This window comes from Dendrobates tinctorius, unplaced genomic scaffold (assembly GCF_039654945.1).
Source record: "Dendrobates tinctorius isolate UK_male_01 unplaced genomic scaffold, ASM3965494v1 ptg000162l, whole genome shotgun sequence".
Classification (NCBI taxonomy): domain Eukaryota; kingdom Metazoa; phylum Chordata; class Amphibia; order Anura; family Dendrobatidae; genus Dendrobates; species Dendrobates tinctorius.
In genome coordinates this window covers 66,090,460-66,102,772 of record NW_027361829.1, presented here as the reverse complement: position 1 = coordinate 66,102,772, position 12,313 = coordinate 66,090,460, and the positions used below count along the sequence as shown (strand labels likewise).

General features: G+C 46.9%; 1 protein-coding gene across 1 annotated transcript in view; it reads right to left on the bottom strand.

Annotated features, from left to right (window-relative positions):
• Window positions 1-12,313, bottom strand: part of LOC141052769 (microtubule-associated serine/threonine-protein kinase 3-like) — a 110,902-nt gene that overhangs the window by 67,701 nt on the left and 30,888 nt on the right. Inside the window, exon 2 of the mRNA XM_073550073.1 lies at window positions 11,495-11,583. The gene's annotated coding sequence lies outside the window, so the exon portion shown is untranslated. The remainder of the gene's footprint in view (window positions 1-11,494; window positions 11,584-12,313) is intronic.

Below are 12,313 nucleotides of genomic sequence, written 5' to 3'. Positions count from 1 at the left end.
CTCCTGATGTGTTTTTTGGGGATCGGTCTAAATTTTTGAATTTTAAGAATAATTGTAAATTATTTCTTGCCTTGAAGCCTAACTCATCGGGGAGCTCTGCGCAGCAGGTTAAAATTGTCATCTCCTTGCTGCGCGGCGATCCCCAGGATTGGGCGTTTTCTTTAGTACCAGATGATCCTATTCTAACTAATGTGGACGCATTTTTTCAGGCCTTGGGGTTGTTGTATGATGAACCTAATGCGATTGATCAAGCTGAAAAGACCCTGTTGGCATTGAGCCAGGGTCAAGATTCTGCAGAACTGTACTGTCAAAAATTCCGAAAGTGGGCGGTCCTCACCACTTGGAATGATGGTGCCTTGGCAGCTCTCTTTCGGAAGTATTTGTCAGAAACCATAAAAGATACTATGGTGGGATTTCCTGTTCCCTCTGGTCTTGACGATTCTATGTCATTAGCCATTCAGGTTGATCGGCGTTTACGTGAACGTAAAATTATACGGGAAATGCTGCCACCTGTTGAACAAATGTCTGAACCTATGCAATGTGATAGAGTTTTGTTTAGGGCGCAACATCAGGAGTTCAGAAGGCGTAATAAGCTGTGTTTTTTCTGTGGAGATGCCTCTCATATTATTTCTGTCTGCCCTAAACGAGAGAAACGTTTTGCACACACATTTGCAGTAGGTGGTGTACAACCTAAGTTTCTTCTGGCAATTACTCTGATCTGCTCCCTGTCCACATTTTCTGCTAAAGCCTTTGTGGATTCAGGAGCAGCCTTGAACCTAATGGATTTAGATTTTGCTTAACATTGTGGATTCCCTATGACACCCCTGCGGACGCCTATTCCTTTGAGGGGTATTGATGCTACTCCTTTGGCGAAGAATAAACCTCAGTTTTGGACCCAGGTGGTAATGCGGGTCGCCCCAGACCATCAAGAAAATTGCAGATTTTTGGTATTGCATAATTTGCATGATACCATCGTGCTGGGGTTCCCCTGGTTGCAAATCCATAATCCAGTTTTTGATTGGAAATCTCTGTCTGTGGTGAGTTGGGGTTGCCGGTGTGCTCTTAGTGACACTCCTGTTTTCTCCACCTCTCCCCAGTCGCATGAGGTTCCTGACTATTTGGCTGATTTTTATGATGTGTTTAGTGAGAGTAAGTCTGCGTCTTTGCCTCCTCATAGGAGTTATGACTGTGCAATTGAGCTGAGTCCGGGGTGTAAATTTCCCAAGGGTCGACTTTTTAATTTATCTGTACCCGAACATGAGGCTATGCATTCTTATATTAAGGAGTCGTTGGAGAAGGGTCATATTAGACCATCCTCTTCACCCTTGGGTGCTGGGTGTTTTTTTGTGGCCAAGAAGGATGGTTCATTAAGGCCCTGTATTGACTATCGCTCCCTTAACAAAATTACTGTTAAATATCAGTATCCGTTACCCTTGATTTCTGACCTATTTCCTAGAGTTGAAGGTGCTTGCTGGTTTGCCAAGCTTGACCTCAGGGGGGCGTATAATCTTATTCGCATTAAGCATGGGGATGAATGGAAGACAGCGTTTAATACTCCGGAGGGACATTTTGAGTACCTGGTGATGCCTTTTGGGCTCACTAACGCCCCTTCTGTCTTCCAGTGCTTCAAGAACGATATTTTCCGGGACTTTGTGGATAAGTTTCTGATCATCTATTTGGATGATATTTTGATCATTTCCAGGGATTGGGACTCTCATGTGGAACATGTTCGGACTGTGTTCCAGATTTTGAGGGACAATTCCCTGTATGTTAAGGGATCGAAATGTCTTTTTGGTGTACAGAGGATTTCATTTTTGGGATTTATTTTGTCTCCGTCAACTATTGAAATGGACCCGGCCAAGGTACAGGCCATTTATGATTGGGTGCAGCCCACTTCTTTGAAGGCTCTCCAGAAGTTTTTGGGTTTTGCTAATTTTTCTCGTAAGTTCATAGCCAATTTTTCTGTTATTGCCAAACCATTGACTGATTTGACTATGAAGGGCGCTGATTTGCTGAATTGGTCTCCAGAGGCTGTTTCTTCTTTTCAGGAGCTGAAGCGGAGGTTCACTTCTTCTCCGGTTCTGCGACAACCCGATGTCTCACTTCCATTCAAGGTGGAGGTGGATGCTTCAGAGACTGGTGCAGGAGCTGTTTTGTCCCAAAAAGATCCTGTAACATCTAAAATGAACCCCTGTGCCTTCTTTTCCCGAAAGTTCTCTCCTTCGGAACGCAACTATGATGTGGGGAATCTAGAACTGTTTGCCATGGAGTGGGCATTTGAGGAGTGGAGACATTGGTTGGAGGGAGCTAGACATCAAGTTGTGGTCCTCACTGACCACAAGAATTTGATCTACCTTGAGTCGGCTAAACGCTTGAATCCGAGACAGGCCAGGTGGGCCTTGTTTTTCACACGTTTTGATTTTGTGGTCTCCTTTCTCCCGGGCACTAAGAACGTTAAGACTGATGCCCTCTCTAGGAGTTTTTTGGCCGATTCTCCTACTGTGACCAAGCCTGCTACCATCTTAGGTGAGGGGGTGGTTCTTTCTGCCATCTCGCCTGATTTGAGACGTGCTCTGGAGAAGATTCAGGAGGATAAGCCTGAGCGTTGTCCCAGTGGTAGGTTATATGTTCCTGACCAGTGGAGGAGTAAAGTGATGTCTGAGGTTCATTGCTCCGCGTTGGCTGGTCATCCAGGTATTTTTGGTACTAGAGATTTGGTGAGTCGGTCTTTTTGGTGGCCTGCCTTGTCTCGTGATGTCAGAAATTTTGTGCAGTCCTGTGGGACTTGCTCCCGATCTAAGCCTTGTTCTCGTTCTAGTGGGTTGTTGATGCCTTTGCCGGTGCCCATGAGGCCATGGACCCATATTTCAATGGATTTTATTTCTGATCTGCCTGTCTCTCAGAGGATGACTGTTATCTGGGTGATTTGTGATAGATTCTCTAAGATGGTCCATCTTGTACCACTCCCTAAGTTGCCATCTTCCTCAGAGTTGGTGCCCTTGTTTTTGCAACAGGTGGTTCGCTTGCACGGGATTCCTGAGAACATTGTATCGGACAGATGAGTTCAGTTTGTCTCTAGATTCTGGAGGACCTTTTGTTCCAAGTTGGGAATTCAGTTGTCCTTCTCCTCTGCATTTCACCCTCAGACCAATGGGCAGATGGAGAGAACAAACCAGACTTTGGAGGCTTATTTGAGATGTTTTCTATCTGCTGATCAGGATGATTGGGTCTCATTTTTACCCTTGGCCGAATTTGCTTTAAATAATAGAGCTAGTTCTGCCACTTTGATGTCACCCTTTTTCTGTAACTTTGGGTTTCTTCCTCGATTTTCTTCAGGGCAGGTGGAGTCCTCTGCCTGTCCAGGGGTTGACACTGTGGTGGAAAGAATGCAGTAGATTTGGGACCAAGTGGTGGATAAGTTGTCTCTTTCCCAGAAAAAGGCCCAGCGGTTTTCTAACCGGCATAGGACCATTGGTCCCGGGTTTAAGGTGGGTGATATGGTCTGGTTGTCAAAGAATATCTCTATGAAAGTGGCTTCTCCAAAGTTTAAACCTAGATTTATTGGACCTTACAAGATTTTGGAGATTATTAATCCGGTCTCTTTTCGGTTGGCTCTTCCTGTCACATTTAAGATTCATAATGTGTTTCATAAGTCCTTGTTGAAGAGGTTTGTTGAACCAGTGGTTCCTATGGCGGCACCTCCTGACCCTGTGTTGGTTGAAGGTAGCATGGAATATGAGGTAGAGAAGATACTGGATTCCCGTCTGGCTAGACGTAGACTCCAGTATTTGGTTAAGTGGAAGGGTTATGGTCAGGAGGATAATTCCTGGGTCTCTGCCTCGGATATTCATGCCGAAAGATTGGTGCGTGCTTTTCATCGAGCTCATCCTGATCGGCCTGGTGGCTTGGATGAGGGTTCGGTGACCCATCCTCAAGGGGGAGGTACTGTTGTGAGCTCATCTGTTCATTCATCTTTTGTGTCCGAGGATCTCCCTCTTCTGGTGAAGGAAGGTAGTGAGGCTGATTTAGATGAAAGAAACCAAACACCTGATCAGGTAGATGGTGACTGGGTAACGGGAACTTCAGACTGGATATAAGGCAGCCGACGCCCTTCTGAGTCGCTGGTGATTTCTCTGCTGGATTCTTGGTGACCAGTCTGATTCCTGCTTCCCAAAGATAAGTTTTTGCTCTGCTATTGAACTTATTAGTTTGGTTTTGTTTGATTTGTTTTTTGGAGTTCAGCAATCCCCGGCCGGGGGTGTGCTGGATTCTTTTTCCTTGATCAGTGTTCTCTTTTGCTCTGCTTCCAGAATATTCTAAGTGCTGATATAGGGTTTGAAGTCTAGTGATTTCAGGGTCCTTTTTGCTTATCAGTTGTGTTGGTAATATTTTTTAGCAGGGTTTTTTCGGATTGCAGACAGCAGCTTTTCTGTCCTGTCCTTTTTAGTTAGCTTGGGCCCCATTGTTTGCTCAACCTATCTTTCTATCTGTGTTAGTGTTTTCATCTTGCTTCACAGTCATTATATGTTGAGGGCTGCCTATTGCTTTGGGGTCTGCTCTGAGGCAGTCAGTTTTTCCCTTTTCTCTCTTTAGGCTTATGTAGATCTCCGGCTATGACGAGGTGTCTAGGATCACCGTAGGAAAACTCCACGGCTACTGCTAGTTGTGTGATAGGATTAGGGGTCTGCAATCCGCTAGTTTCCAACCTCTCTAATTTTCTGGGCTGAGCTTGTGTTTTGTTTTTTCCTCCACGGTGACTCAATCATAACAGGGCACCATATATTACTTCATACAGTATAATGGGCACCATATATTACTTCATACAGTAAAATGAGCCCCATATATTACTGTATACAGTGTAATGGGCCCTAAATATTATTTCATACAGCATAATGGGCCCCATATATTACTTCTTACAGCATAATGGGCCCCATATATTACTTCATACAGTATAATGGGCCCCATATATTACTTCATACAGTATTATGAGCACCATATATTACTGCATATAGTATAATGGGCACCATATATTATTTCATACAGTATAATGGGCCCCATATATTACTGTATACAGTGTAATGGGCCCTAAATATTATTTCATACAGCATAATGGGCCCCATATATTACTTCTTACAGCATAATGGGCCCCATATATTACTTCATACAGTATAATGGGCCCCATATATTACTTCATACAGTATTATGAGCACCATATATTACTGCATATAGTATAATGGGCACCATATATTATTTCATACAGTATAATGGGCCCCATTTATTACTTCATACAGTATTATGAGCACCATATATTACTGCATACAGTATAATGGGCCCCAAATATTATTTCATACAGCATAATGGGCCCCATATATTACTTCATACAGTATAATGGGCACCATATATTACTTCATACATCATAATGGGCACCATATATTACTGCATAAAGGATAATGGGCACCATATATTACTTCGTACAGCATAATGGGCAGCATATATTACTTCATACAGCATAATGGGCACCATATATTATTTCATACAGTGTTAATGGGCCCCATATATTTCTTCTACCCAAACCCCGCTGTTCTGGTCTCCTCAGTGTATTCTGATCCTCCGCAGTGCTTGGCACAGGGACATCATTAACTTTGCCTATATAATTGTCCACTTGGACTGATAGTAATAGTGATTTGCTTGTACCCTGTTGTCTGGCGCTGGTCCACTTTATGGGGGTGCTCAGGGCATATGATTATACACCAGTAAAAAGTATGAGAGGCTCAATGTGACCAGTGTCACCTAGTTTCCTACCCCTCTTATTCGACTGGTACTGTGGGCACACTGACTTGTACTGAGGAAAAGAAAGAAAGAACAGAGAGAAAAAGAAAACAGAGACAAAGAAAGAAAGAACAGAGAGAGAAAAAAAGAGGGGAAGAGGGGAAAGAAAGAAATAACATAGAAAGAAAGAAAGAAGAAGGTAAGAAAGAGAGAGAGAATGAAAGATTCAATAAAGATACTACAGCAGCCCGGCTCCCACTGTAGAGCCCACCTGAGCCTCCCGATGCAGGACATATCATGATCCGCTCACATGGCCAGCATCCCGAGTCCACGGTGATCCTGCTGTCCGCGCTGTTGGGGGAGGATACGGTGATGGATCTGAAGCATTCCCTGAAGTGCCTCCATGGTTCCGTCACAATCTCCTCCCGAAATTACCTCATTTCCAGTCAGCTTCTAGCACGTCACTTCCAGTGGAACGTCACGGGCGAATTATAAAGTGCTCCTCGGTGCTCCGCCGTGTACTCCTGTGTCCGCGGGAAAAGTAAGCTCCCAGCCGGGGCAGTGGGGCAGAATCTCTCTCAAAATCGGGACTGTCCCGCTGGGAGGTATGAATGCTCCCCACCATACACCTTGTACACGTATGGCTCCGCATACATCATACCCACACGGTTCTGCTTTTTAGGCCTCATACACACACGGCTCCGTTCTGTACACCTCGCTCACACACGGCTCCACTCTGTAAACCTCGTACACATGCGGCTCTGCTCCGTACACCTTGTACACATGTGGCTATGCTCTGTAAACCTTGTACACAAATGGCTCCACTCCGTAAACCTTGTACACATGCGACTTTGCTCCATACACCTCGTACACACGCGGTACCGCTCCATACACCTCACACACACGCGACTGCTCCGTACACCTCGCACATGCACTGCTCTGCTCTCTACACCTCGCTCATGCGCTGCTCCGCTCCATACACCTCGCACATGCGCTGCTCCCCTCCATACATATCGCACATGCGCTGCTCCGCTCCGTACACCTCGCTCATGCGTTGCTCCGCTCCATACTCACGGCTCCACTCCGTGAACACACACGGTTCCGCTCTGTACACACACACGGCTCTGCTCCGTACACATCTCTGCTCCATACACCTCGCACATACGTGGCTCCGCTCCATACACCTGGCACACACAGCTCCGCACACCCCACACACTCGCGGCTCTGCTCCGTACACCTGGTACACACACAGCTCCACTCCGTACACATCTCTGCTCCATACACCTCGTACACACACAGCTCCACTCCTTACACATCTCTACAACGTACACCTCGTACAAGTGCAGCTCTGCTCCGTGCACCTCCCACACGCGTGGCTCCGCTCCTTACACCTCGTACACACGCGGCTCCACTCCTTACACATCGTACACATGCGCCTCCGCTCCTTACACCTCGTACACACGTGGCTCCGATCCGTACACCTCACACACTCAAGGCTCTGCTCCGAACACCTCGTACACGCACACGGCTCCACTCCGTACACCTCACACACGTGCGGCTCTGCTCTGCTCTCGGTCCTCGTACACATGCGGCTCTGCTCCTTACACCTCGTACACACGCGGCTTCGCTCCGTACACCTCACACACTCGAGGCTCTGCTCCATACACCTTGTACACACACACGGCTCCGCTCCTTACACCTCGTACACACGCGGCTCCACTCCTTACACATCATACACACGCGGCTCCGCTCCTTACACCTCGTACACACGCGGCTCCGCTCCTTACACCTCGTACACACACGGTTCTGCTCCTTACACCTTGTACACACGTGGCTCCGCTCCGTACACCTCAAATACTCGAGGCTCTGCTCCTTACACCTCGTACACACACACGGCTCCACTCCCTACACCTCGCACACGTGCGGCTCTGCTCCGTACACCTCGGTCCTCGCACACATGCGGCTCTGCTCCTTACACCTCGTACACACGCGGCTTCGCTCCGTACACCTCACACACTCGAGGCTCTGCTCCATACACCTTGTACACACACACGGCTCCGCTCCGTACACCTCGTACACACGCGGCTCTGCTCCTTACACCTCGTACACACGCGGCTCCACTCCTTACACCTCGTATACATGCGGCTCCGCTCCTTACCCCTCGTACACATGCGGCTCTGCTCCTTACACCTTGTACACACGCGGCTCCGCTCCTTACACCTCACATGCTCGAGGCTCTGCTCCGTACACCTCGTACACACACACGGCTCCACTCCCTACACCTTGTACATGTGCATCTCTGCTCCGTACACCTCAATCCTCGTACACACGCGGCTCTGCTCCTTACATCTCATACACACACAGCTCTGCTCCTTACACCTCATACACACGCGGCTCTGCTCCTTACACCTCATACACACGCGGCTCTGCTCCTTACACCTCATACACACGCGGCTCTGCTCCTTACACCTCATACACACGCGGCTCTGCTCCTTACACCTCATACACACGCGGCTCCGCTCCTTACACCTCATACACACGCGGCTCCGCTCCTTACACCTCGCACACACGCGGCTCCGCTCCTTACACCTCGCACACACGCGGCTCCGCTCCTTACACCTCGCACACACGCGGCTCCGCTCCTTACACCTCGCACACACGCGGCTCCGCTCCTTACACCTCGCACACACGCGGCTCCGCTCCTTACACCTCGCACACACGCGGCTCCGCTCCTTACACCTCGCACACACGCGGCTCCGCTCCTTACACCTCGCACACACGCGGCTCCGCTCCTTACACCTCGCACACACGCGGCTCCGCTCCTTACACCTCGCACACACGCGGCTCCGCTCCTTACACCTCGCACACACGCGGCTCCGCTCCTTACACCTCGCACACACGCGGCTCCGCTCCTTACACCTCGCACACACGCGGCTCCGCTCCTTACACCTCGCACACACGCGGCTCCGCTCCTTACACCTCGCACACACGCGGCTCCGCTCCTTACACCTCATACACACGCGGCTCCTCTCCTTACACCTCATACACACGCGGCTCCGCTCCGTACACCTCACACACTGGAGGCTCTGCTCCGTACACCTCGGTCCTCGTAGACACGCGTCTCTGCTCCTTACACCTCATACACATGCGTCTCTGCTCCTTACACCTCATACACACGCGTCTCTGCTCCTTACACCTCATACACACGCGGCTCTGCTCCTTACACCTCATACACATGCAACTCTGCTTCTTACACACGGCTCTGCTCCTTACACCTCATACACACGCGGCTCTGCTCCTTACACCTCATACACACGCGGTTCTGCTCCTTACACCTCATACACATGCAGCTCTGCTTCTTACACCTCGTACACACACGGCTCTTCTTCTTACACCTCGTACACACACGGCTCTGCTCCTTACACCTCTTACACACGCGGCTCTGCTCCTTACACCTCATACACATGCGGCTCTGCTGCATACACCTCGTACACACGCGGCTCTGCTCCTTACACCTCATACACACGCGGCTCTGCTCCTTACACCTCATTCACACGCGGCTCTGCTCCTTACACCTCATACACACGCGGCTCTGCTCCTTACACCTCGTACACACAGCTCCGCTCTGTACACCTCGCGTAGACACACAGCTCCGCTCCATACACCTCACACACTCTCGGCTCTGCTCTGTACACCTCATACACACACACGGCTGCACTCCGTGTACACACACAGCTCCATTCCGTACACATCTCTGCTCCGTACACCTCGTACACTTGCAGATCTGCTCCGTACACCTCACACACTCGCGGCTCTGCCACATACACCCTGTAAACCCCCCTGACCCCACAAATAAACTTCCCTCATCCAGGACGATGACAGCCAGCACAGACAGCAGAGTCCTGCATAAAACAAGGGCTGATGCGCACAGGACCTGTGATGAGGTCATAGGAGGGGAGGAGTCAGGGTCACATGATCAGGGGGCCCTGACTCCTTCCCTCCTGTGATCTCATCAATTACAGCCTCTTGCACAACTGCAGCACCAGCGTGCAAAGGCTAAATTGTAGTTGCTGTGGGTAGAAGAGCGCATAATGCTGCCCCCTAATGCCTGCCGCTTCAGCACCTGGCTCAACTTGGCTCATTATAGCTGCGGCCCTGGTTCAAAGTGCTCACTATGCATCTAGATAAGTTCCTTGGAGGGTCTAGTTTCCAAAATGGGGTCACTTCTGGGGGAGCTCCAATGTTTAGGCACACAGGGACTCTCCAAACGTGACATGGCAACCGCTAAATATCCCAGCATATTTTCCATTCAAAAAGTCAAATGGCGCTCCTTCCCTTCTGAGCCCTGCTGTGCGCCCAAACAGTGGTTTATGACCACATATGAGGTATCGGTGTACTCAGGAGAAATTGCTTAACAAATTTTAGGATCCATTTTATCCTGTTACCCATGTGAAAATGAAAAAATTGATGCTAAAAGGAAATTTTTGTTGGAAAACTTAAAATATCCATTTTTTCCTTCCACGTTGCTTTAGTTCCTGTGAAGCACCTGAAGGATTAATAATCTTCTTGAATGTAGTTTGAGGGGTGCAGTTTTTATAATGGTGTCACTTTTGGGTATTTTCTGCCATATAGACCCATCAAAGTGACTTCAAATGTGAGGTGATCCCTAAAAAAATGGTTTTGTAAAGTTTGTTGTAAAAATGAGAAATCGATGGTCAACTTTTAACCCTTATAACTTCCTAACAAAAAAAAATTTGTTTCCAAAATTGTGCTGATGTAAAGTAGACATGTGGGAAATGTTATTTATTAACTATTTTGTGTCACATAACTCTCTGGTTTAACAGAATAAAAATTCAAAATTTGAAAATTGCGAAACTTTCAACATTTTCGCCAAATTTCCGTTTTTTTTCAGAAATAAAAGCAAAAATTATCGACTTAAATTTACCACTAACATGAACGTTCCTGAGTTATTACCTCATAAAAGCACACTGGTCAGAATTGCAAAAAATGGCCAGGTCATTAAGGTCAAAATAGGCTGGGTCATGAAGGGGTTAAACAGAATTTCCAGGACAAGAATATTGATCTTTGATCCCATCAGATGAATGGGTATCCATCCCTTGCTATCCTGGCCAATCAGCTGGTCACAGCACTCCAGCAAGAGCAGCCTTCCCTGCATTGTCTACCTACCATGCACAGTTCCATACACCTTATAGTGGCTATTCCTGGTATTGCAGTTTTGTTCTATTCACTTAAGCGTAGCCGTCATTTACATTTTTATTGCATAAATCAATGGTACACATATAAAATAAGCAACGTTGTAATATCTTATCAGATAAACCTGCTTTCTCCTCCTCCTGGACTGATTTTTCACTCTCAAGTGATGGTTAAGATCTGTGTTCAGTGAAGACAGACTTTCCGATTACTGAGATAAGAGATGTCAGTTGGTGCTTATAAAGTTTTATGGAGAGAGGAACTAGAGACAGACATTCTACTGCAGGTTACACTATAAATTATACTGAGCTGCAGTACCAGGCATGACCACCACAATGGTCTGGTGCTGTGCCCATCCCTTCAACCAGCTGATTGGCTCCCGATCCTATGGATAGACCATCAATATTGTAGTCACGGAAAACCCATCTAAACTGATGGCCCTGTACATGCAACTACGACCAGCAATGACTGTATTCCAAGGGCAGCAGATGTAAGCAAATTGATGAACGCTTACCTTCTAAATGTGTAATTTATCACCCTGGAAGAAGAATCTGCTACTTTTTTTTCCTGTCTCGCAGCCTTATTAATGCAGTCTGTGATTGCCTTGTAAAAAGAAAAGTGCATTTGTCACTTCATTAAACTTGTGGTCTTTTCATTCTTCTATAGTATTTGTGAGAACAGAGAATTCACCATCGCATCAAATAACCTGTACTTTATGGTGATTTTACAGCAATCCGTCAATTTATCAAGTGCAATTAGTGTTGAGCGATACCACCCGATATTGAAAAATATCGGATCGGATTGGATCGGCTGATATAAAAAAAGTATCGGGTATCACCGATTCCGATCCCGGAAGTCCCATTCAAGTCAATGGAACAGAAATATCGGAATTAAAAAAAACCCTTTCTTTCCTTGTAGGTTAATTCTACATGAACAATCAACTAATAATAATGTAGAATGTATTGTGGGAGGTGTAGCAGACATTAAAGCCATAGAGGTTTAGCCCAATCAAATGGAATAGCAGGAATTAATTTTTTTTTTTTTAAAGACGTTCGGAGTTACAAAGATATTGACTATGTTAACCTCTTTTATATTTTGTCAGATATGAATGTTTCACTACTTCCATGCTCTTCACCATCTTTTTTACTTTTCCCACACTTTCTCCTTCATCATCCTCAGCAGCAGCAGAAGCATCTTTTTCATCAACTTCTTCTTCACCTTATTCATCTTCTTCTTCTTCCTATTATTCTTTTTTTGTACATTAATCATATTCTTCTTATTCAACGATTATTCTTCTTCATATTCTACTTCTTCATCTTCTTCCTATTCTTCT